The sequence below is a fragment of the Tyto alba genome, unplaced genomic scaffold (assembly GCF_018691265.1).
Source record: "Tyto alba isolate M040663 unplaced genomic scaffold, T.alba_DEE_v4.0 Super-Scaffold_19, whole genome shotgun sequence".
Taxonomy (NCBI): domain Eukaryota; kingdom Metazoa; phylum Chordata; class Aves; order Strigiformes; family Tytonidae; genus Tyto; species Tyto alba.
In genome coordinates, this window is record NW_024881281.1 from 6,680,368 (window position 1) to 6,705,438 (window position 25,071).

Sequence of the window (25,071 nt, forward strand, 5' to 3'; positions counted from 1 at the left end):
GGAGGCAAGCTGAGGGTCCCTGCTTTGAACTGCAGCCTCTCCCAACCCAGTTTTAATGATCCCTCTTTCTTGCTTTCAACCGAGTAGAGAGGTGCTTAAAATTAGGCTCTCTATCGGCCCAGGGAGGCTGAGAAGCCAGAACGCCGCCCAGCAGGAAATGGACGCCTCACACCCCCCCGCCTTACTGGAGAAGTGGTACGTCCCACACACACACCTCCGCCCCAGCGTGGTACGTCCCAAGCCTTTATAAATGGCCACTTCCCAGTTGCGCGCCTTTTCGTCCTGCGTTCCTGGAGGCGGGTAAGCTCGGGTACAGGGGCTTGCTGCGTGGGGCCAGGGCCGGTTGGGCGTCGTGGAAGGCGGGTAGGGAGGAGGCAGAGGCTCGGCTTGCGGAGCGAAACGCTCTTCTCTTTTAGTGGGGGCCTTCTCATCCCATCCCACCCTGTCCCCCTACCACACATACACACACACACCCCCGGCAGTGGTGGTATCTGCCGTGCCTCCCCCTCCTCGGGGCCGCTCGGGCTGGGCCCGACCATTCAAGGCTGAGCTGGGGGGCGCCGTGAGTGCCGCGCGCGGGGGAGGGGCGTGGCCCCGGAGCACGTGGCGCCTGACTGCCCTTGTTCCCTCAGGCCTGCCATGGCGGCGGACACCGGCACCCCAGCGGGGCGGGAACTGCGCTAGGGCCGCTGAAAGGCTTCCCCGGTAAGTTAAAAGAGGCTAATTTGGGCTGGGTGGGGACTGGGAGCTTGCTCTGTGTGTGAGGTGGCGCCAGGTATTCCTGCTGTCCGCTGCCCGCGCCGCAGTCGGGGATGGTGCTTGATATAGAAAATAAACACTTCGCAAAATAACTAGCAAGATAACGGGATACTTGGTTGCAAAAGACCTTGAAAGATGATAGGGAACTTTTGTCAGAAGAGGCCTTGAAAGGTAGCAGGACAGTTCGTTACAAGAGGCCTCCATAGATAATAGGATATCCATCCATTAATTATGGCGCCTGCAAGAAGGAGCCATCTGGGTGGAGCCGGTTTTGCAGTTACTGGCTGAGGTAACTCAGCATTCTGGGACAAAGGTGAAGAGGCCATGGTGAAGAAGACCACAAGCCTTCCTCCAAAAGACCTTGGCCCATGACCACCAGATAGCAGTATGCATGCAGCAAGAGGAGGAGACTTGGGATAATGAGTTCCCGGAAATAATTACTAATAATCATGCCTATTTTTATAACTAATTATAACAACCCAGCCTATACTAATGAATATGTATGTTTTGTATCATAAATGGGGCTTGCTTCATCATACTGTGCAGGCTCGGAGGAACGATCCTCCTTGCACCCAGTGCTGCAGTAAACATGCCCGCTTTATAACTGTGAGTTGTAAAGTTTGTTTCCACAGTTTGGCGACCCAGATGGGACTCTCTGCCCTGCTGCAGGACTGGCTGAGAGGAGGATGTCCTAAGTGTGCCCTGAGGCTTCTCGGAGGACTTCCCTCCCTCAATCAGTCACTGCGGGGGGCAGACAAGGACCATCAGTGGACCAGGTATGTCAGGGAGGGGATACCTGTAAGTCGTGAGGAGACATCCTATGCAAGGTGAAGAGCGGCATTGCTCACCCCTGGGTGGCTGGGATTCGAATCCTGTAACAGGAATTCCTCACTGGGGGCATTATGCAAGCCTTTGCAAAGCAACACGCAAAGTCTTGGCATGGACCCCTCATTGAGGACAGTAGGATATCTGTAGCTATATCATTCATGCCATTTGTTGTAACCTATGGGAATTGAAATTTACATTATTGTAAATATAATTGGGATATTTATGGTGGTTGTTACAAGCTGCCTACTTAAGAAGTTTTTGTGTCCGGTACCATGTACTATATGTTAATTTATATTGATCAGTTTGAACCTGTGTCAAATGACTCACAGTTTACTGTTTGTGTTATATGTGAATTTGGCTGCTGTCTTAAATCGGTACGTTTTGTGGTGTGAGCGAAAAATGTGAGGGGCCCTTTGTGTAACTGCATGTTTGTAGGCCTGTGTGCCTGCGTGAGACATGAGACACAGCACAGCTGCGAAGCGAGTGCAGAGTTCTGATCCGCGTTTCCATGTTCTCTGTGAGGGGAGCAGTTGGAGGCGAGCGAAGTATATGTCAGATTTTAAAACAGTATTTTTTGAGCCTGTGGTTATCTTTTGGTGCCCCGTACTCGGACCCAAGGATTTTTCTTGTAATCCGATCTTTGTTTTCAAATGCTTGGGCTGTGGACAAAACATCTGGGTGGAATTTGGAGATGATTTATGGTATAGTAAATGTCCAGGGAAGTGGTCTGACAGGGACAGAATTGAGCACTCGGTTTAGCTTAAAAGAATGTATTGTGGGAACCTGGGAAACTTACAGAGGCAGTAGAAGCAGAAATTGGGTAAGTCCTCCAGGCTAACAATATGGGAGGGAAACAGTGGGGGTATTTTGAAAAAGAGCCCTTTGGGCTGCATATTAGCCCATTGTAAGGAAATTGGGGTCACACCAGGTGGAAGTGTGAATAAAAGGACCTTAACTAAATATTGTAACCAGTGGTGGCCCCTCTATAAATTAGATGATGGGGGAAAATGGCCCTTTAACAGAACCTTGAGTTACAATACTTTGTTGCAACTGATGTTTTTGAGGAGAGAAGGAAAGTGGGATGAGGTCTCCTATGCAGACACTCAGAAATCGCCCTGATTATCGAACTGATTAAAGAGCCCACAAGACCCAATGGTTTTGGCTCTAGAAAAGGAAAATATGAAAGAATGAATAGGAAAAGTGAGAAGGTGCTGTTTGGCATGTAGCATAGGTCAAAGATGCACAAGGCCAGAAAAGCAAAGGGATCCTGAGGTGAGAGACCTGCTGGAATATTATAAACACCCAGCAAAAACACAACAAAGGGAATGGGAGGATTCAGACCCAGGAACTCATCCTGATAGCCCAGTTGCTTTACATACCCAGAGTAAAAAGGAAACAGTAGTGGTACAGGTACCCTTGAGAGAAGCTGTAGGTCAAGAGCCTGTTGTAATAAAAATTCCCTTTTCCTTGTTTGATCTAGAAACATGGAAGAATTCTGTGGGGTGACCAAACACTTCCAGTTTCTGATAAAACAGCATAACCCTGACTGGAGTGATACTCAGTTGTTATTAGACCATATGACAGAGTCAGAAAAACAATTAATATTAAAAACAACCCAAGACCTGGCTAGTGATTTTCTTAAGAATATGGGGAAAGATATAAAAGATCATTTCCCCTTACAGGATCCAGGATGGAACCCTCATAGAGGGGCGCATGTAAGGTTGCTGAATACATACAGGGATTGGGTTGTGAGAAGAACGGAGTGGGCTATCCCAAAAACAATTGGTCAACTTTGTATGCTGTTTGGCAAGGTCCAAGGGATACCCCCTTGGAATTTTTGGATAAATTATGGGATACTGTGAGGCAGTACATCCCTTTAGACGCAGGATCGGAAGTAGGGACTCAGCAGTTAGTGTCTCTGTTCATTGGGCAGTCAGCAAGCGACATCTGGAGGAAGCTGCAGAAATTGAAGCTGGCGGAAAGCAGGAATTTGGGGACTTCGTTAGATGAGGCATGGAGAGTGTTTAACAACAGAGAGGACGATGATTGAAGAAGAGACCAGCGGGCGTTCGTAGTAGTGTTAAAAGAAAATAAAGAATTCAGGAGTATGGAACCAAGGGGTCCTTTGGGAAGGGATCAGTGCACATGGTGTGAACAAAGGGGACATTGGAAGAATGAATGTCTGGAGAGATGAAAAAGGAAAGGGAGGATATAGGCCCATGTCAAAGAAGATTGATGAGGACCTGGGGAATCTACCCTAGTGGGTTCACTGGTTACATTAAAGCTAGGGAAATGACAACAGAATATAAAATTTCTAGTAGATACTGGAGCAACACTTTCAGTTTTGAATGAGGCTTTAACACCAATGGATAATGATTTTGTAATGGTAAGGGGAGTTACCGGCCAAAGTGAAAAGGCGTACTTTTTAAAAACCCCTAAATTTAAATTAGGAAAACAATTTGGAATACACAAATTCTTATATATGCCTAATTCCCCACAACCTCTATTAGGCTGAGACCTGTTGGAGCAGTTGAAAGTGAAAATAACATTTGAGGGAGGAAAAATAGAACTTCAAGTAGGGAATGATCAGCTAATTGAACTTTTGAGTCTGGTCCTTACAGACACTCCTGTCTGTCCAGGAGTGCCTGAAAAAGTCCGGAATCAAGTATATCCGGGAGTATGGGCCTTGGAAACACCAGGAAGGGTGAAAAATGCCTCCCCAATAACAGTAAAACTTAAACCAGGAACGAGGCCTGTGAGAATTGGGCAATACCCCCTTAGGACAGAAGATAGGGAAGGAATCTGGCCAATAATTGGCCGATTCATCAAATTTGGGTTGTTAACAGAGTGTGAATCAGAATATAACACTCCCATTTTACCAGTCAAAAAGCCAGATGGGAGTTATGGATAGTGCAGCATCTTAGAGCTATTAATAGGATGGCTGAAGACTTGCACCCTGTTGTGGCCAACCCATATACGTTATTAACCAAATTAGCACTTGAATTGGCCTGGTTTACAGTATTGGACCTAAAAGACAGCTTCTTTTGTGTACCCTTGAGCCTTGAAAGTCAGTTGCTGTTTGCATCTGAATGGGAAAACCCGCCCCCCCCCCCCCACACACTCTGAAAGAAAGACACAATTAACATGGACTGTGTTACCACAGGGGTTTAAGAATAGCCCCCCTTTTTTGGAAATCAATTAGCCAAGGATTTGGAGAAGTGGGAACGACCACATGGAGTGGAGATAATACTACAATGTGTGGATGATTTATTGATGGCTGCAGAAACAAGAGAGATACGCATAGTATGGACAGTTAGTCTGCTAAATTTCCTTGGACTTAATGGCAACTTGAATCTCCACAGAAAGCCTAAGTGGCCCAGCAGTGGGTGACTTACCTCAGATACGTGATAGCTGCTGGCCAAAGATCTCTAGGCACAACAAGAAAGGAGGCCATATGCCAGACCTCTTAATCACAGACGGCTAAGGAGCTCCGTATGTTTTTAGGAATGACCAGATGGTGTCACCTCTGGATATACAACTACAGGCTCCTGGTAAGGCCACTCTATGAACTGTTAAAATGCAGTCTGGAAAACCTCACTTGGAACGGGAAGCAGATAAAGCATTCCAGCAACTGAAAAGGAAGCTCATGGAGGCCCCTGCCTTGGGGCTACCAGACACAACTAAACCATTTTGGCTGTTCTCCCATGAGAAGCAGGGAATAGCCTTGGGAATCCTAGCTCAGAATGTGGGACCATACAGAAGGGCAGTGGCGTACTTCTCCAAACAGCTTGATGAAGTAAAGGTTGGCCTAGCTGTCTAAGGGCGGTAGCAGCACTAGCGCTAAACATTCAAGAAGCACGCAAATTCACATTAGGCCAAAGGATCACAGTGTTGTTATCCCATACCGTATCTACAGTATTAGAGGTAAAAGGGGTGCGCTGGCTCTCACCCCAAAGACTTCTTAAGTACTAGGCCATTCTAGTGGAACAGGATGATGTGGAAGTAGTGGTTACTAACATTGTCAACCCAGTATCTTTCCTCAGTGGAAATACGGGGGAACCACTATCACATGACTGCCTGGAAACAATTGAAGCAGTCTATTCTAGCCAACCTGATCTGAAGGAGGAACCTTTAGGAGACGTGGAGGACTCTTGGTGTACAGACGGGAGCAGCTTCGTTCAACGAGGTGTCCACAAAGCAGGGTATATGCTGTAATCGCTCCACAGCCCTTGCCCCAAATGCCTTGGCACAAAAGACAGAATTAATAGCCTTAACCAGAGCGCTGGAACTAACCAAAGGCAAAAAGATAAACATCTGGACGGACTCTAAATATGCCTTTGGGGTGGTCCATGCTCATGGGGCCGTATGGAAAGAAAGAGGACTCCTGTCCACACAAGGGAAAAATATAAAGCATGCTGAAGAGATTCTTAAGGTCCTGGAAGCTGTTCAGCTGCCTGAGAAGGTGGCTATTATGCATTGTAAAGCTCATCAGAAAGGAAACACCACTCAGGAATTGGTCAATGCCACAGCGGACCGTGAGGCTAAAAGAGGGGCTGGGAAGGGTGATGTAAGGGTACAGTCTTTGGTCCCAGATGGTAAAATACAAATTGATTGCGAACCCAGGTATTCAAAAAAAGATCAGAAACTAATTGAGGGCTTGGGAGGGAAAGTTGAAACAGGTGGGTGGGCTAAAACTCCACAAGGAAAATTAATCATACCATTCACTTTGTTGTGGGCCATTGTCATGGCAGAACATAGGAAATCTCATTGGGGAACAGGCTCGGTACAGGTATTTGAACCTGCGTGTAATTGCCCGCAACCATTACACTACTGTTAAACAGGTGACCCAGCAGTGTGAAATATGTTTACAGAATAATCCTAAAATGGGCCCCAAAGCCCAACTAGGACAAATAGGGAGGGAAAACTATCCGGGACAACAATGGCAAATTGACTTCACAGAGCTCCCAAGAAAAGGGGGGTGCTGGTATTTATTGGTCCTGATGGACACCTTTTCAGGTTGGCTGGGAGCATTCCCTTGCTGAACCAATAAAGCCCGAGAGGTGACCAAGGTCATATTACAAGAAATAGTACCAAGGTTTGGGGTTACAGCAGTTATATCCTCGGACCAAGGGCTGCACTTTATTGCAAAAGTTGTTCAACAAGTTAGCAAACTTCTGGGGATAGATTGGCAATTACATACCTCATATAGGCCACAAGCAAGTAGCCAGGTAGAGAAAATGAACCACCTCATTAAAATACAGATTGTAGTCAAATTGGGACAAGAAGCTGGGTTGCCCTGGTCTCAGGCCTTACCATTAGCTCTTTTGAGAATTAGAACCAAACCCAGAGCCAAGGAAGGGCTGAGTCCCTTTGAAATAGTATATGGGAGACCCTACATGATACAGGCTGGAACATCAACCCAGGTCAGGAATGAAATACTAACAGATTATGTGATAACCCTGCAGAAACAGCTTCAGGAGGTTTGGAAGCTAGTCTTGGGAACTGGAGCCCGAGGTCTCAATGGACCTGTGCATAATAATATTGAGCCTGGAGTTTATGTATATGTTAAATTTCTTTCAGATTCACCTCTGGAGTCAAGCTGGGAAAGCCCTTTCCAGGTGTTGTTGACACCCCATACAGCTATCAAGATTAAAGAACAAGCATCGTGGATACATTATACCAGATTGAAGAAAGCCCCTAAAACCCAGTGACGATCAACACCTACTGGACCCTTGAAGCTCCGTGTTCAAAAGAGGAGTTAGGATGAGGACTAAGAGCCCTGTAATATTGCTCCTTTTCAGTGCCTGTGTAATAGCATGGAGGGATAATGTGTTTCTGCAACAAACTGGGAAGATAGCTTGTGCACTAAATTTAACAGATTGTTGGGTATGTACAGCTCTTCCCAGAAGAGGAAATTCAGGGCCACCCTTGTTTGGAGTAGTATCTAAGAATTCAACTGTGAATGCTTGGACTACGAAAAATTGCACTTTTGGGTAAGACAGGGATAAAAGGACAGGGTCTAAATTTGATTTGCAGATATGGGATCAAGCAAACACAATATACAGAAGAAATAGCACAGGAGGACAGATCACTGGAGACTTTAAATGTGACCATTAAGGATATCCAAGAGAAAAGTACAGGTAAAGGACAAGCTCTGCTTTTCCCTTAGTAAACAGACTGAAAAGTATAGTCTGGGTGCTGGTGGCTCTGTGGAGATGGAGTGGCCAGAAAAAGCCTGCCTGCTAATTGGACAGGGACATATGCAGGGGGGTACTTGATACCCCAGGACAAAATATTTAACCAGTCCCATGCCCCAAATGGTGTTTTGAGGTCACCATGGAAAAGGGTGAGACAGGGAGTTTATAACCCACTTACAGAAAAAATAGTAGGGTTTCATAGCTTTGTGCAGTGATTCTTACCATGGTTGTGAGTTAGTGAGATTGAAAAAGCCATAGTAGATATTTCGGTAGAGATGGAAATAATAGCAAACACAACTACAGATGCCCTTTTACGTTTAGACCAGGGGGTAAAATCTTTCAAAACAGTATGGCTTTAGATACAATCACAGCTCAAATGGGAGGGGTGTGCACCTTGATCAATACAAGCTGTTGTATTTATGTAGATGAATCAAGCAGAATAGAGATTGACCTTAAGAAGGTTTGGGAACACTCAAAAGTCTTACATCGGGTATCCCTGGATGATACCTTGTTTGGGTTTTCTAACCTCTGGGAAAAAACGCTTGGCTACCTAATCTCACATGGTTTAAGCAGCTTTTTGTTGTAGTTACCATGATTATTGTATTAGGATTATTAGTCTGTTGTGTGTTGCAGTGTTTTATGTGGATGGGTAAACAAACTGGAAATAGCTATGAGGAGTGAAAGAAACACAAATTAAGGCAAAACATTGAAAATGGCAAGTATTTTGCTAAAAGAAATGGTGCCATATAGCAAAAGAATTTGCAAGGGTAAAACAAAAGGGGAGACTTCATATAGGAAATAAACGTTTAGCAAAGTAACTAGCAAGATAATGGTATAATTGGTTGCAAAAGACCTTGAAATATAACAGGAAACTTTGTTACAAGAGGCCTCCATAGATAACAGGATATCCATCTGTTAATTACAGCATCTGCAAGAAGGAGCCATCTGGGTGGAGCCGGTTTTGCAGTTACTGGCTGAGGTAACTCAGCATTCTGGGACAAAGGTGAAGAGGCCATGGTGAAGAAGACCACAAGCCTTCCTCCAAAAGACCTCATCCCCTGACCACCGGATGGCAGTATGCATGCGGTAGGAGGAGACTTGGGACAATGAGTTCCCAGAAATAATTACAATAGCTACACCCATTCCCAGAAGTAATTGTAATAACCCAGCCTATACTAATGAATATGTATGGTTTGTATCATAAATGGGGCCTGCTATGCCTGCTTTATAACTCTTTGTGGGTTGTAAAGTTTGTTTCCACACATCAGTAGTGTTGGGTGGAGTTCTGCCAAGCTCAGCTCCATAAGGGCTGTGGAGGTAACGCCGCCTCTGTGGTTAGTGCTTGGCATTCGTGTGCCTTCTATGGATTTTTACGGTGCTGTTTTAAGCAAATGGGTCACTTTTGGGTTGTTCAATGTGCCAGGCCTTTCCTGTGCAATGAACATTCCAACCTTAGAATTGGTGTTGTGTGAAACTTCAATTTAAAAATTGCCCTTATGATAGATGCAGTCTGGCAAGCTATATAAGGGAGATTCCTAAGTTTACTCACTAAAAACAGTTTAGAAAGGATTATTGACTAATAACTAGTGATAGCTGACTAAAAGCTGTCTGATTATAAATATTGTAGTGGTTCATGATAGGAACACAAACATGGGTGGAATTACAAGAAGCAGACTGTTGGTGGTAAGGTTCTGGTTTTAGTGGGTTTTGGGGTTTTTTGGTTTGTTTTGTTTGCTGGATAAACCTACTTTATCATTTTCTAAAATGACTGCTGAAGAGTATTCTAGTAATGCTTCTTTTGCTTTTATTCCCCACAGCAGAAAGATGTCTTGAAGTAAAGAGTAAGTTAAACTTTATTTTGTACAAAGGTGTTCAGAAAGTTCCAGGCCTTTATTTACATGCTAATGATGTAAAGTAATTAAATACAGGACTCTTAGTAAAAAATTACCTGTAACAATTAAATCTTAAAACAAGTAAAATAAAAACTAGTTTTATGCACCATTAACAGACCTAATGCCTCTTATAAAAAAGGGGGGGGAGGAAACCTACAATTGTTTGTTCAAGATGAAACAATTAGTGTGTTTTAAGTAATCAGATGTAAAAGTTGGCTGTTGATGATGATAACCCCGAATAGGAAGTGCCGTCAGATGCGAGAACTGACGATAACCTTCTTATTTGTCTGAAATACAGCTACATGCATTCAGAGTTTTGAGTAAGAGAAAATTGTCTTCTAGAACTAATCCAGCAACTTGTTATTTATACTTTCTGTGAAAAGTGCTGTTGTAGAACCTAACGTAGCTTCATGTCCATCTGTTCATCTGCAGAGCCTGGTCTTCCCAGATAAATGCGACGCAATTTGTACTAGAATTGGGTTGCTCTTTGGAAATGGCCTGAATGTGAAGGTAAGTGATCACTGGTCCATGTAGAGCTTGATACCAGGTAGAATCTAAGTTTAGAATAAATGAGGCTTATAAACTGCCAAAACCTTTAGGGGCATATTTTGTAGGTTCAAACTTTATAGATTAAGTGAATCTGCTTTCCCTCTTAGAAAGTAAAGGCATGTGATACTTTGTAGGTTTAGCTTGCAGGTTTTGGCTGCCTTGTGCTAATGATGTCTGCCAATTGATGTTACAGCTCTTCACCAGTCCTGTGGAAGGCAGTGAGACAGCAAGAGCAGGAGCTTCTTCTGGGTGAGTTTAGCATTTGGGGTGCCATTATTTTAACGTAATGGTTTTTTGGCGACAGTCTCAGAAACATTACCTAGTTGAGAACATTCTCATTGGCTGTGTTTCTTTTTCTGTATATTCTTAGCTCTAAAAGTATAATTAATGAAGTTCTAGGTCAAAAAATACTTTAGTAGACTATAACATGGGCAGTAAATGTGTAAGATCAGCTGTCTTCTGCACTGCAGTTTTGCTGACAGCACTTTAGAGCAAAGGGATAAAGGCCTTGCTTCTGCTGGAAATGTATCCATTTACTTAAAGATATCATATGATGAAACTAACCAAAAATTGCTGGAATTACCGGCAGATTGACTGGTGGTGAATAAAGGTTTTTCTGATGATATCCCTCACATTAACAAATGGATTAATAGTGTTGAACATTTAACTTATCCATGCTGTTGTATTGCAGGTGTTTATGCTGAAAATGATGAAGAAGAAATAAAAAAAAAACATGAGTGAGCTTGGGGACTAGTGTTTGTAAACACTACATATTTTTCTGCACTAAGATGTTAAGAAATGGTAACAGTTAAGTTTTGATCACACATACATTAAAATTATCTCAAAAAACACCAACTGGGTCTGGTTTTGTCACTGTACTACATTAAGGAATGACTTTACATTATGTAACACATTTTTAATAAACATGCTGAGCACTCCTTTTATTTGCTATAATATGATAAAATAGATGTATATACCCTTCAGTGTAATTACTGCAGATAATGTGAATAGGTTTTAGTTGTGTAAGCATTCTATCTGGTATTTGGTCATTTACTTGCTTTAAACCGTTCAAAGTGATACACTGCTGCTGTAATTGCTGGAGAGATGAGGCCTTAAATACCCCAAACAGCAAGAAGAGCAAATGCAGCTATTTCTGTATCTTGTTCCAGGATAGCTATTTCTTCATTATTTTGGCTTTAACTTTTCTGAAAGTCAGCTGCAGAGGTTGCAAAATCAGTTCCTACAGCAGTAGCATTCTAGCCAATGTTCTGCATCTCTTCCAAATAATGGTCTAAATGTGAACCTAAAATTAAATGCGGGAAAAGGGAAGAGACACATATACTCTGTAACTTGTCAGCATTCTTCAGTGTCACTAATAAGAGTGGAAAAGGCTGCTTTTGTGATGATGATTCATTCTAAGATTGGCTTACAAATGAGGTTGAATAAATTCAAGAGTTTGGGGGGAAATGCTGGGGTCTGAAAATGGAAGTGTTTGAATGAGGAAAAACTGCATTTGAGGCTGAAACACCCAATTGGATTCATTACATTGCTATAACTGGCAGGCTATAACACCTCAATGCTCTGTTTGTAGGAGAGGTGTGGAGTGTAAGAATTTTCATCAAAACCAGTGATCATGTCAACTGAGACCTGATGCAGATGTTGCTGATCATTTTGCCCACTTGGTGTCACCAAGTGAAAGATTTTAGTATAGAGTACCCTTGGAAAAAGGTAAACATAAATAAACTAGTCCCTTGTGAGTGTGTGCCTATTCTGTGTCAACAAGAACGGAAGTAATGTTAACTGTACAGCTCCAAGTAGAAGATACCTTGGTATTGCTTTTGATAGCAATGAAACTTTGACCCAACTGGAAATTTTGCTGGTGGGGCTCTGGCTAGGAAAGAGCCATTGAGGACAGCCAACAAAACAGTCAAAAATGGTAGTTTGTGATTGGTGATATTTTACTGTAGTAATTTAGGTGAACATTCCTTGGTTGTCGTAAAATAAAAAGCAGGATACAGCTTTACCCAGAGGTTTGTATTCCATAAAACTACTGTCACAGTGTGAACTTTAATGATGGGTCAAGGGAAAAAGTGGTGACAGCAGAACATCAACGTTTTTCCAATCTTGAGTCGCAGGTGAGACTTCAGAGACTGTCCCAGCACTTTCCTGTGTAGTTTAGGTAAAGACCTGAATTTGTTTTCTTGACTCACCTTCTGACTGATTATCTGAAAGAACAATCATGTTCTGGGTTGTTGCTGCCCATCTGGCATCAGGGCAGTGTCCCTGTCCCTCCAGTGGCACCCATGAGCCAGGCTGGCGGATGGCTGTGGAACTACTACATGCATCTGTGTTTTGGGTATAAATTGTATGAAATGTGGGATTTCACAGAGGTTTCTCTCATTGAAAAGTCAAGAGTTACGTACTTCAATCACGGAAGAGCAGATTTCACATTTTTTAGAGAAATGTCAAAAAGCAAGAGTACCTGATGCTATAATGTACAGGTAAATTAATCAGGATTTTTTTCTAGAAACATTACTGTGACACATGCAGGGTTTAATATAAACATTCAACTTGGGTAATGGAGTATGCAAAACTTGTTTGGAACTAATTTGTTTCTAGCTGAATCTGTATTTGAGCAGTATGAAGAACAGGTTGTTCTGATGTTTATTTTAATTAAAATTTTAAAGTAAAGTTGCATTCTCTTTGAAGTGTTTAATGAAACAAAACTATTTTTGCCTGACTTGAAGAGCTTGTGTATTAGAACATGTTGACAGAAGACATTTCTTAGCTGATATAATAAGCATTGGAAATAAAATTATTTTAAATGTCTCAGGAGTACAAGGAAATCTGCTCTTTTTTTAAATGAGATTCTGTGAGCCATTAATGATAATGGAGGTGTAGCCACATCCCCTCAGCGAACAGAAACAACTCAGCAAATTTTTGCTTGACTGTTTAATGTGCTGTTGAATTTGCTCAAGATAGGTTTGCTGCAACTTGTCTTTGTAATTGTTCTTTCTAGTTTGTATCAGAATTATCATTACAATAGAGAAGAGTTGATCTGGGAATACTTATGTAAACAGGAAACAGTTTATCTGTGTTTATTGAGGTTACAAGTTGGTATGTATTGCAGTTAACTATTCATGAGTTTCATTTTGGTGTTCATTGTTTTCATCAAATCAAAGTTTCTCAGCAGGGATCCTCTAATAGACTGTTTTTTTGTTACGATGAATGAATGGAAAATTGTTATTCCTATTAGAATATGGTGCCTTGAACAAAAAAGGTGTCCTAAAAGTATTAGTAAGATCTTACATGGGAGCATATATAATCTTACTACTTCTCTTGCAGTGCTTTGAGGGAGGGGAAACAAAACATTCTGTTTTGGTTACATTTTGAGCACATCAACTATATAGTGTTGGGGAATAAGCAATAGAAAAAATCCTGATTTTAAAGTACAATTATTTTGGATTTTCTAAAGGTTTAAGAGAAGAGTTGGCAGGAGTCCCTGACACTTAGCCAACAACCATGGATAGATCTAAAATAGATAAAAGGATTAAAGCAGAAAGAAAAGTATCTTGGGCAGTGAAGCTAAGAGTGGCTGAGTGCCAGCTTTTAGCAATAAGAGATGGCAATGTCATATCGTTCATTTGTAAGAGAAAACAGTGATGTATTATCCACAAAATACATGCTGTGACTGCTGACCTGACGGAGAGTGGCTGCTGTGGGCAATAGTCTTCCCATTTGCATCTTTCCTTCTGTACTGAGATGGGGTAGGGGTTGCCAACTGAAAAAATCACTTCTGTGATGTGAATATCCATCTTAGTAGTAACGAAACTCATCTTCAAGCTCCTTTTTATATTTGGCACTAAACAAGATGGGATGGGACTGACCTGTAGTCTGTTCAGGGAGTTTGTTGTGTGACTGGTTAGAGCCAGAAACTGCAGGCAGCCCATCCCATGTCCCCTTTGAGGTAGAATGAATCAGAATGGATGTTGTGCAAATGGTTTCTTTGCATGTGCCAGGGAAGGTGCATTGCTTTCATCCCTTTCCAATGTTGCATGAAAGCGATGGAGGATGGGCAGGCAAGTGTGTGGCTCCATCATTGGGATGAGAAATGTTAACATGGGGAAATGGCTGCCCTGCAAGTACTCCTGTTTCCTTTTTGTAAATCACAAGCTTCACATTTCATATAAATGCTGGTTAGCATCATTATTTCTTGATTAGTATTATAAAGCAATCATATCTACATCAGCACTAAAATAATTACTCATGCAAAACCATAAATTACTATAATTAATACATCCCAGCTATTAACTAAAATCTAAAGGTGTGTTCCTGGCTTGTAGCTGCTGTTCCAGGCTTGGTAGCAGCTGAAGCTGTTTTAGCTGGCTGTATCCACTTACTGCAAAGGGAGGGAGGGATGTACTGCATATCTTTCAGAATTAAATAGGTCCTAATTTTTGAAACTTTACTCCTTTTCCCTTGAAGGCAGATGGAAGAGCAGTTAATTTTTCAACTCTTCTCTCCCTCATTTCCAATTAGTGAAGGAGAAGCAAGGCACTGTCAAAGGAGTTTCTGTTTTCTAACAAGGAACAACTAAGATGATACTACTGTCATGCAAGGAAAATTTATGGGTTTGTTTTCTTCCAGCTGCCACATTAGCAAGTGCTTTGTCTCTTACAGTTTCTCAGATGCTATGGGCAGCGACTCCAAGCTGCTCTGAGCAAAGAGTGAAGGCTCAAAATAGCCGGGGGATGTTTGGCCTTTCTCACACTCACCCAGGGCTCAGGCTCAGCAGTGTCCATAGCACCTGATTGACTTTGTGCTGCCAAAGTTTTATCATGTCTCGTGTTCTGTAAAGAAGGACAAGGTCAACACATTTAGTGGTCTGATAGGACAAACATACCCTAGTTTGTCAGCTGATGTAATTTAGTGTTTCAATTTTATGCTTAAAATCAATTTCAGCCCAAATGTTATGAACTGATCTTAACACTGCTTAAAATTGTAAGAGTTTAACAGGTGAAATTTGATTTAGAGCATGCAAGGAGGACATATTTAAAAAACAGTAAGCATTTTGTGCTCCTGCACTTTAATTCAGGAAGAAAAATAACATCTGCCCTGTTTTATCTCCTGACACAAGCCCACAAGATGGTGCAGTGATCAAGTAGAGAAAGAGATTTTGCAACCTTGGAAGATGTTTGGGGAAACATGGTTTTACTGCTGGTTCTTTCCTGGTTGTCTAATAAGATTTGCAGCTTTCATTAACATGCAGAAAATCCCCCGCACAGTGAAAGTATCACTCGTTAATTGGCTGTTAATAATGTTTCTTAGTGTAGGACGAACAAGGGCTGACCCTCCATTTTCTTTGACACTGCAAACATGTTGCAGTAATGGTCCCAGTCCCAAAGCCTTTCTGGTCTAACCAGGCAGAGACACAAGAGTATATGAATAAACAGAGTGATGAGGGACTAAAGGAGTTAAAGCTAAGTTTTATTTAATAAAAATACTGCATGTATAATTCTTTGCCCTTCATTACCTTTCACTCACACGTGCCACCTCAGGACTTGCAAGCCCAGCTGCTTTCTAAAGCCCACCACTTGTGCAGCAAAGCCCAGCTGCGTCTCCTTGGTAGTGGGTGTTGAGCTTAGCTCACCTGAAGTCAATAAACACCTCACAGGCCAGCACCTGTGTGTGGAACTGTAAAACCAGAACAAAATACAAATGAGAAAATCATTTATGCGATGGAGACTGAATTTGAAATCCCTGCTGTTTTAATCAACTTGAAATGTTAAAAGTTTCATCTCCAATAATTAAGACCTTCCCTGTATGTGCTTTTTGTTGTTAAACTCCTGGTAGTTTTTGCAAGCTAATACTTAAAAACCCTGTTACGAAAACCAAAAGATTTGTAATGGTTTGCAGTAAAGTGATTGCATAGCACAGCTGCAACATGAACTCTCTAAACAAATGAAATGATGATCCACATTTCTAAAGCTGCCTATGGCTTTCTGGTGGGCTGTCCTTGGTTGTTGGTTTTGTTTTTTGTTTTGGTTTGGTTTTTATAATTTTATTTGCTAGGTTTTTTGCATGACTTCCTTGCTTGCACTTTTCCAGATCCTGTAGGAAGATAGTTTCTTCAGGTTTGGTTGCCTTTGTTTTTCTTGTATTCTGTGCACATGCTAACTGCATTTAATGATTTGTTTGTGTTGGCTGTGAGTTTGTACTGGGTGTTGTTATTAACGGAATTATGGAACAGGTTTGATAGCACATTCAGAGACAAAGTTCCTAGCTAAGTCCTAAGCTTCTCACCCAGATAATAAATTTTACTGAACGTATTAAACTTTATTAATAAATACCTAGGCCAAGATACCAGTGGTATTGAATACTCAAATACTTTCTATAGTCGTTTGGTTATCAGAGTCCTTATCTGACAGCAAATGCAATACTGGTGTCCAGGTGATCTATGAATATGTCCAGTTGTTTAATGTGGCCCACAATGACAGCAGATGAAATGCCTAATACAATGCTTTACACGGCTTGTGCCTCCATCAGATAATCTTGAAATGGTCAGCCAGCGTTCCTGTGAAGCCATATTACCACTTCATTGCAGATGAAGAAACTGGAGATCAGAGCCTTGCTGGGGTGGGTGAGAAAAGGGAAGGCCAATTTAGTCGTTGGATAAAGCAATTTTACTTAACTGTGTCAAATCAGATATTTAATACCTTCAACCACAGCGGTAAATAATAAAATCTTTGTGCTGAGTGCTCCTTGGGATGTGAAATGCATAGAATACCTGCTGTGAAGATGATGAGAATTGTTTCAAAGCAAGGTGCAAACTGGGAGCTTTGAAATGCACGGTGATTTCAGAAGGTGATGGGAAAACGCTGTAGCAAGGTATGTGCACTTTGAATTTGATTTAATATGTATCCAGTCATCTTGCTAAATGTCCTGTACGCTTGTGCACCGGGGGAGGAAGATGCTCTGTTTGCAGGAGGCAGTATAGAGCTTTTGTGTCAGTGCCAGGCTGTTTGGTAGTCCAAAATGGGAGACCACATCAAGGAGAGAATATTTCAAAGCTACTGCTTTTAAGCTACAAAAAGGTCTTTGCAGATGACAGCAACTCTGTGTCACTTGGCAGCATATCAGCAGCTCAGCGGCTAAAGCTGAAGAAAAAGAAGGGTTTTGGGGAGGAGAGCAGGACTGAGGTACCAGTGGTTGATGCCAAAATTGTTTGAAGAACTGATGTGATACCTGAAGCTGGTCACACGCGTGAAGGGACAGCTCTGCGCTGACAGCTGCCCCTGCTCTCAGTGGCTGTTGGTAAAGTTCAGCCCATTTGGGGGGTTGGTTTCTCCAGTGGTTGTGTGAAAACTTGTTCGTTTGTGTCATGGGAGAGAGTTTCTGGTTCAGAGGGAGGTGGAGGGGGCTGCCCTGCTTCAGGGAAACTCCTCTTGTCAAGCTAGCAGTGGGTTACGATGCTGGGGTTTGCAGATGGGATGCTGCAAAATACATGTGAAGTACACAGAGGAAACTTGAGATTGTTGAAGTTAGAGGAAACAGATAAAAAGAAAGTAGGAAGTGGCAGTAAAGTTACAGTGTACTTGGGGAAACTTTTTCCCTCCTTAGCACCTCTGGAGAGCATGTTCAGGAGCCTGGTCACTTTGCCGATTTTTGGTCAGTTCAGAGAGGGTATTTGTGCATAACTAACTACAAAATAAGATCTAAACTGTCAGATATAGCAGAAACTTTTTACCAAATCCTGTAGGTTTATCTTTCACAGGCAGGTCTTAAAGGCATTCAAATTGCATCCAATGAGCCTGGCAATTCCCCTCATTCCCCCCTACAGCCCCTGAAAATCTGATCACCTGTTAAGCAGAAAGGTCTGCAGGTCCTTGCAAGAAGGGGTGGCCCAATCTGTGTTGAACAATGTTAGAGCTTGAATAATCTCATTTAAAAGCCTTGAGGCTGCTTGCAGATTGATGCAGGGCGTGGCTTGAACGAGGTCAGGACATTTGCTCACCCTTATTGATTAAATAGCTGGCGCTCGTTGGGAGCCCCAGGTGAGGCTGTTTACCTCCATTTAACTTTAAACATCCAACCCCATTTAATATTCCCCCAGATAGCTCAGGTACAGGGCAAGGATTGTTGGGGATTTTTTTTTGTTGTGGGTTTTTTTTTTAAACTTTCTTTCTTCCCTTAGCAGAATCTAGTACTTCATGAAAATAAGGCTGTTTATCTGATTTCTTCTGCCTCTTGACACTCTGTGGGCAGCAATCTCCAAGGATAAGACAGCAAACTTCTGGGCAGTGCTAGGTGGTTTTGAGGAGAGAAGGCTGCATTTCTGATCAATGATTAAGCAAGAAGCCTTTGGAGTTGCAGACTGGCAGGCAGAAGGTCATAGTTGCAAGAGGAAGAAGAGGTGGTACCGACATCCATTAGAAGAGGAAACTAAAGCAGGTAGGAATAATTATGATTTCCCAGAGAAGCTGGTGTCTAATCACACTCTTTGGATTTTTCTAGAAATTAGGGAGGGAGAAGGAAATAATTGATGGTCGTGGGAAAATACTGATCCTGGTGCATGGAGGGAGTTCTAGAGGAGGCTGTTGGTGTCTGTTATATTGGAAGAAGTTTCGGTGGGCTAGGAGGGAAAGGGAAAAGAAATGGATGATTTGGAGGAATACACAGGGCCTCTAGATGCTTAAATATGTAAGAGTTGTACAGCATAGGCAGTGTTTTGTTGTGAGTCCATGGCATTACTTCAGAAATACCCTGATCTGGAGCTTTTTTTCTTTCAGGTATTGGCAATTACTTGACTTGCTTGGCTCTTATCATCAGAGAATGCTGGTCTAATCCCTTTTGTGTGAGATGTGCTGAATTTGTGTGAGACTAACTTTTAAATGAGGCTTGCTTGGCACATGTGGAGTTGGAGCAGACTTTGCCTGTCAGGTAATTTTGCTGATGTGCAAACCTGGGCTGCTAAGATCAGTCTGCAAGATGTAGTTTATATGAAAATCACCACCTAAATTAAAGCTGCTGTTCCATTGTGCGTGTGTACTGCATGTTGTGTAGGTGTGGGGAAAATAGCTCTTGCCTTCTACCACTTCCTGATTAGTATTATCGCTTAAAGAAGCAATATCCACTCAGGTTAATGAGCTAGAATGAGGACAGTTTCAGCAGCGAGAGACAGGCAGAAGACTGAATTTAACTACCTCTGGGATGGGAAGCCAGGTTTTCTCTCAGCAACTCTGGGGACTTGGTTCATTTAGCACATTGCAAACATCTTCCCATGCCACCAATTTACTGAACAGGCCTGACATACTGCTGATGTGAGCTGAGGTTAGAAATGAGCAGTAGTGAAATACAGCCTGTATCTCCAGAGTGTTGCAATGCCTTAAGCTGTTCTGCTCCTTTGGTTTCTTTTTCCTGGCGGAACAGCGGAGTGATTTTTACAGTAACTTTTGCCAGGTGTTGGGAAAATGCATATCACCCAGTTGGCTTTAAGCATGCTTGCAAAGCCTCTCCAGCTGCTTGAAGGGAGGAGGAGGTGCTTTGTTCTTTTGAAAATCTCCCCCTTATAATTTGCCTGATTATCTTTTCCTTTCCCTCTCTTGAAAAGAACCTGAACATAGTTGGCAGGTTTTCATGGCAAATGGAGAATGTGAAAGGCACAAAGAAAGGCCAAGTTTTCCATTTTAGCTTGCAGATCTATGCTGTTCCCAGTGTATGTGGCAGAGGGGAGCTCTGAGTTTGCAAGAAAGTGCAGCTTCCCCAGAGCCACTGGAAAAATACTTAGCCTTTACATTCATAATTTAACAAGCAGGTGTGTACAGTGAAAGAGAAGAAATAAAACAAAAAAGTAATGGTGAAGTTCTCTTCCTATTGGAAACTGATGTGTAAAGGCACACTGTCTGGAGTGGATGCCTTTTACTTTGTGTGTTTGAAAATCTGCCTGCATCTTTATGTGCAGGATTCCACAGGAGTTTGGTAACAGCCAGGTTAGCAAGTACCAGAGCAGGATGTGCATGGTGCTCAGAGATCAATTCTTTATTGCCTTATATTTCATTTATGTAAAACAAGCTGGAATTGCTGGTCTTACCTGGAGGTAGCAGCAAGACAAGAGACAACTGCAAAAGAGGAAAGGGGAGGCTCATTCCCATGGTGATGCAGCTGAATTTTCCATATTTGTTATAGACAATGTCCTCTCCTTTAACTTGTAGCTTTCCATATAAATTCTTGTAGTTCTCCATATATATCTGCTTCTCTGTATATTTGTTCCAGGAGTTTATACCTGTAGGACAGGCATGCATGTAATAAGGTGCTTTGAGTCTAATCATGTAGCTGCAACCTTCACATTGTGTTTAGCATGCCTATTGCTGTTGCCTGTGGTCCTGCTGCTGGCAGAGGCCTTCAGCTGCTGCTTGCAATGCAAAATCCTAGTCACAGAGCACCTCCACAAAGGCTTGCACGGACCAAAGGGTGGATCTGGTTTCACCTGGGGAAGGACATGGATGACCTGTACCACAGCAAGCCATGAGGAGAGCCAGAAATAGAAAAGCCTTACTTAGAGAAAAACAGTGATAAATGCATGGGCCAAATATTCAGTGAGTTATATATTGATTGTTCTCCCCTTCTTGATACAGCACAAAGCAGTGGCCTTGAACTCTTATTCTTGCTTCTGCTAACAATTCAGAGGAGTGCAGTGTGAAACAGGGTTACTGAAACTGGCACCTCATTGCTCAGCTAAACCTGCCAGAGGCAGCTAAGCAAACCCTTCTTGAAGGATGCTCTATAGACTCCACAGGTTTATTTTCTCCTCAGATTGAATTAATAAAATAGCAGAGAATAATGAAAGATGGCACAGGAGCTATGGAATCAATAAGCTATTAGGAGGCAGAAAACCTGGAGAATGAATTTAGAAAACTGCACAAATAATTAAAGGTGGTGGTGAACAGGTTTTATTTTTTCTGACTCTATTAAATCAGGTCTTCAATTTTATGTAAAACCATAAACTAAGCCAAAGGTAGAAGATAGAAAATGTAAGCCCAAAACTGCCAGAAGGGACTATGAACAGAGCATCTCCAATTCCCCATCAGTTAGGAGTAATTGAGCCATGGACTTAGGCAGTTTTCATGCAAAAGGTTGACACTGTATTCCTAAATACGTGTCCTGCCATGCCAGCTTGCAATCCAGGGTTCCTCCTGTCCCTTCCAGTAGTTAGCAAAGCTCTTGCAGTTCATCCTTGTGAACAAGTTCTGCGCTAACATTTGTTAATGGTAATGCACAAGATTGAATAATTTCTTTCCCTGCCAGCTTAGTGATTGTGGCTGCTCAGCTAACATCCGCATTTTATTTCCGGCAAGCATTCAGCTCAATATAAATCATGTATTTTGGATGTACAGCTCTTTTTTTGTCATTTTTTGATGATGTTGTTTGGAGATATTGGTTATTGCAGCATCTGAAAAAGGAGCTAAGTTTGGTTATAAGCTCAACCATCTAAGGTAGCAGAAGAGCAGTAGTTGCTACTGTCTGGCCAATTACTCCTGCCTTTCTCTGTAATAAAGCTTCTTGTGTGCAATCTGTTGTAAATTAACTGCTCGTCTATCATGCAGTAGCTTTCTGCTGGGCAGGCAATTAATGGTCAATCAATGAAATCTACTCAATTTAGCTGTGACCTCTGAAGGCTGATCTGCCAGTTTAGTACTTGGAGGCTGAGAGCTGCTATACGACCCTTGCAGGCTTTCTCTCGTCGCTCTTAGTAGTCCAGGACACATGGTTTGAATAGGAAAATCTGTGAAGATGTTTCCAAAGCCAGTATTAATCCTGACAGTTTAAGGAAACTGGTCTTCAAACCCAACTTCTTTAAAGAAGTAAGCTGGGAGTCACTTCTGCTGGTCATTAGTTTTGAGTGCAGGGTGGAAGGATGCTGTGCTGCCTGTTGTCATGGGCAGGGGCTGTCATCTTTGTACAGCATCTGCTGCAAGAGAGCCCTGATCCTGGCCAAGACCTGTAGTATTGCCATAAGCATCAAAACAATAGGATACATCAGATTTTCTAAAAAAATTGTTGTAGTAAAAGGGAAATTTCACAATTGAAATTGTGGACTATTTGCTCATTGAAATGCAGAAGATAATTCATGGGCTGGAAGGGGAGGGTGGCCTGATCCATCCGTCTCTGCTTGTGGGAGGCTGGTCCTCCCCAGTGCTCAGTACTTGGCATCTGACACTTTTTTTTCCTGGGCCCCAAAGTATTTTGGCATTGGCCTTATCACTTCACCAAGGAAAATGATTCCAACAAGAACTGCACACATCTGAACTGCAATGTAATTTTGGTTCAAATCTCCTTGATCAGCAAGAGCTAAAGCCCTTCTGGTCCCTAACTGTGCTTTGTATGTAACACAGGTAGTCCTTGAGGGATAATAGTTACTTTTCCAGATGCTGCTATATGCATTTTCCCCTATCAGCTGAGCTCAAGCAGACTATTCAGTATCTCCAGGGCCACTGTTAAACACACCAGCATGAGCTGCCAATAAATAATGCAAAAGATTCCTTTAGCTGGGACTTTTTTTCATATTAATAAGGGGAAAAAATATCAGGCTTCAGATAGTGTGGGAGCAACTGAAAATTTTAGCCTCCTAGACTTTTATGCAGATGTTGTTTTAATCTCAGATGTTGTGGGTGAGATTTGCCCAGGTCTCAACCTTCTTCCTTTTTGTGTTCTTCAGTGTAACCCCATCAGAGTCACCTTCTCCATGGGAAAAGTGTATCCTGCAAACATCTTCCATATGTCCTGCTGGTTTCTCCTCTATTAAACCAGCTGCAGCTGAAGCACTCTTGCAAGAGTTGATTTTCCTCACAATAACCAGAGTATTGACACCAGTTTTGTTACGGCCTTGCTCACAGCCTTCAAAATCACTCCCCAGCTGTTGAGTTACGTTTTAGGTGGAAAAGGCCCGATTTTGTATATGACCTGACTCGTGATTTTGGAATGAGAGGCCTTGGGGTGTACATAGGGTTGGTGGCTCTCCTCTGGACCTGTCTGCTCAGGAAAATGGCAGCCTAGCATTCCTAAATTTTAGATACTGGGTTTTCCACTGAGATTTTGATGTAGCTTCGCCCTGGGCAGCTCACCACACCCAGGAACAGCAGTGTCTGCTCAGGAGGGCACTCACTAGACGTCTTCCATGACAAGCATAGAAATCCTTCTCTGCCCCTACGAAGCACTCTTCACTCTCCCCTTGCATCACATTTTCTAATAAATACTTACAATGACAATAGAAGTCAGCTAACCTGCTGCTCTCTGGGTTTTCAACTATGTCAGCTTTTTCTTGTTTGAAAAACATGTTTTTCAAATTGAAAACCCACCTTCTTTTGCAGCAGTTGTGATTATTTCGCATTCAACCATTCCCCATAACAGCCATTTCCCACAAACCTGCTTCTTACAACCCAGAGGCTGCAAAATATGGATGTAAGAAAAAAAAAAACAGCCGGTACCCGCCACCTCTTCCAGTTTAATTACTATTTCAGTTCTCCCCTGCAGTGCTGTGCATTCCTGGGGAGCACATGGGAAATCCTCCATGCGCTCCAGCCCTTCAAATATGTATTTCTTTCTTAAAGCTTAGAAGTAAATGAAAATAAATATAGCACAAGTTGGGTTTTGCTGAGGCAGAGCTGGGGCTGCATCAGGGAAACCCCCAGTCCTTTAGCAAGTGCAGACACAACCCTGTGCCTGCCCTGCCAAGACACTCTCCTGCGTACCTGGTATTCAGTTTTTCCTCTGAATAAAGAGGAAAGATGTGGAAGGGGAAAAAATACTATTTGTCCTAAGGGTGAGCGCGATGTGTGTAAGTAAAATGAGCGAGAATGTGAGAGAAAGGGATGTGTTGGGCTGTATGCACTGGGGAGAGGGGCCTCAATCTGCCCCCAGGGCTTGATCCTTGTGAGGAAGGGATTGCAGCTGTGTGGATTTGGAGGAGCTTTTCTGGAACCAGCACAGTGTGGACTGCGGTGGGGTGAAATAAGTGGGCAGCCCCGCACTAATATTTCCCTGTCTCCTGGCTATGAACCTGAACCTAGCAGTCACTAGCTGCAGATACTCACATTTATGAGAAAGTCTGTGGGGTTTGTAGCTCAGCGTGGCATTTCCCAGGCTATTGCAGTGGGCTCAAAGTGGAGACCGTGGCTGTGATCTGTGCCGGGAGATGGTGGTTACTTCTTGCTTTGCCTTCCTCCTGGACAAGCTGTCCTCGACCATGCACATGTAAATAGGACCAAAACCTTTCTTATTTTTTAGCTAGCTTTGTGTGATAAGTAGCAGTCATGATGTGCTGCCTGGGTGTGTGAAAACCCATGTCTTGAAAGTGTACAATCACTTGTTGTGGGGTGCTGCAAGGGAGGGGAGTGATCCCCATCAGACCTTTAATTCCACGTCATCTTAGAAGACCTCTATTCCCTCAAAGCATGGAAAGGAAAGGCTGACTCTCCAAAGCCCAGCAGGTTGTGGTATTGCAGGGTCATCAGCTCTTTTGCTTACAGCTGTTGAGCATTTGAAAATATTTTGTGAAGATGGGGCCTGCTTGTGTGAAGCAGTGAGACTTGCATCGCTGGAGGCTGTCAAAGGACTGTGAGTGACAGATCTGGTTTCCTGTTTGTCCTTCAGAATTTAATGCTAAAGATATTTAGTAGAGCTGGAAAGATCTTCATCTCTTGCTGTGTATAATCTCCTGGTGGAATACGGTCCCTAGGCAGATAAAAACCCAGCTGCCCCCGGAGTGAAGGAAGAGTGGAATCACTCCACGATGTTTCCAGGATGTACCAATGAGGTTGGGAAGAGATTAAATCTGTTGCTCATATAGG

The 25,071-nt window shown here is 42.7% G+C and overlaps 1 long non-coding RNA gene and 2 other non-coding genes across 8 annotated transcripts; all 3 read left to right on the plus strand.

Moving 5' to 3' along the window:
• Positions 1-219: 219 nt before the first annotated feature.
• LOC116964317 lies at positions 220-23,509 on the plus strand. Of its 6 annotated transcripts, XR_006165247.1 has the most exons (10): positions 220-300; positions 633-705; positions 7,168-7,727; positions 8,710-8,870; positions 9,602-9,625; positions 10,109-10,186; positions 10,419-10,474; positions 16,772-18,676; positions 19,015-19,165; positions 22,941-23,509. It is a non-coding gene; the product is annotated as an uncharacterized LOC116964317 (long non-coding RNA). The 6 variants fall into 6 exon arrangements; XR_006165245.1 differs by lacking the exons at positions 16,772-18,676; positions 19,015-19,165; positions 22,941-23,509 and adding an exon at positions 10,917-11,076 and having other exon boundaries at positions 7,168-7,473; positions 7,624-7,727; XR_006165246.1 differs by lacking the exons at positions 16,772-18,676; positions 19,015-19,165; positions 22,941-23,509 and adding an exon at positions 10,917-11,076 and having other exon boundaries at positions 227-300; positions 7,168-7,473.
• LOC116964588 lies at positions 9,895-9,969 on the plus strand. Its single transcript, XR_004408811.1, has one exon. It is a non-coding gene; the product is annotated as a small nucleolar RNA SNORD49 (small nucleolar RNA).
• Positions 10,774-10,847, plus strand: LOC116964581. Its single transcript, XR_004408807.1, has one exon. It is a non-coding gene; the product is annotated as a small nucleolar RNA SNORD65 (small nucleolar RNA).
• Positions 23,510-25,071: the final 1,562 nt, after the last annotated feature.